The following is a 1,321-nucleotide window of genomic DNA, read 5'->3' as shown; positions in this document are numbered from 1 at the left end:
GTATATGATGGTGAATTTAGTCGAAGGCTGCGGTGAAATCGGTGCAGATAGAGTCGACCTGTTGACGTTTTTGTAATGATTTCAAAATAAAAGAAGTGTATGATACTAGATTCGTGAAAGTTAATCCACAGATAACAGACGTTTAGGCTCGATTTGAATCGTGTGTGAATACCCGCTACTGAGATTCCGAATAAATCAGACGTCTGAAACACGTTTGGCAAACGTTTGTAGATGGCGCAGTGATCGATTCAATGCAGTTAGAGTGCAGCTGTCAAACACGTATAGCAAACAGTTGCGCAGATGGCAATAGTGAAACACGGATTTCCAACGTTTATCAATTTGAAAGTTTACACAGGTTTTTGAAAAAAAATTGTTCTAGCCTAAATGTCTGTTTTCTGTGGTTAATCGATTAGGCATAAAGCCGTGTTGAGTTTCTGATATGTAGTTCAAGCAATTATGGGCGATATTCGAAATATCGTATTTAATCCCCTTTTTGAAGACTGGGAAGATATACGATTTTTTCCACGAAACGGGGAAAGTTCGTGACTGTAGGGAGGTATTGAAGTGCATTGCTAATGGCACGAAAAGGCTACTTGAGCAGTTTTTCAGTACTACGGATGGAATACCTTCAGGTCCAGCGTTGTATCCGTTAAATGGCCTGCGTTAAGCCAAACCGAGCTAAGCGCCATAATTTTTTTCGTGTATTTTTCGTACCAAAATTAATTTTTCGATAACTTATCATTTACATAGAAAGTTAAAGAACACTGGCTTGCTTTCGTTTGCTATTTGGGTTCCCAAAACATAACAGATATTAGAGTTCCTGGTGCTACATTGGATGCTGGAGCGATTTTAGATAAAGTACCTCAAAATGGCGCTTGGTCCTCTTTGGCTTAACACAGGCCAAATATAAAAAAAAATAAAACCGATGTTAGATGAAACGGGTAAGATTGTCGTGACATCAGGTCAACTCTAGGGGCAGATCACTTGTGATGCATTTTTAAAAATCAGCGAAATTAAATGCATTTATTTCTATCAAAATAGAAATTCATAATGTATTTTGCGTTGCGTGCAATGTTGTTTGCGTTGCGTGTAAGACGTCAAAACCCTACAGAAAAACTAGCCCTACATTTAACAAAACGTCGAACAAAGTGGATCAGCGTTTGTTAAACAAACTTTTCTGCGAGGCAGTGGAAAGCTGATGCAAAAATGAAAATTAAATGCATTTTTTCAATTTGATGCAAATTTGTTAAACATTCTTAGAGTGATCTGCCCCTAGGGTCAACTCCTGTTCCTCTTTAAAAAAGCTAAGTAGCATGACATG

This window comes from Topomyia yanbarensis, chromosome 1, assembly GCF_030247195.1.
Source record: "Topomyia yanbarensis strain Yona2022 chromosome 1, ASM3024719v1, whole genome shotgun sequence".
Taxonomy (NCBI): domain Eukaryota; kingdom Metazoa; phylum Arthropoda; class Insecta; order Diptera; family Culicidae; genus Topomyia; species Topomyia yanbarensis.
This window is presented reverse-complemented; position numbering follows the sequence as displayed.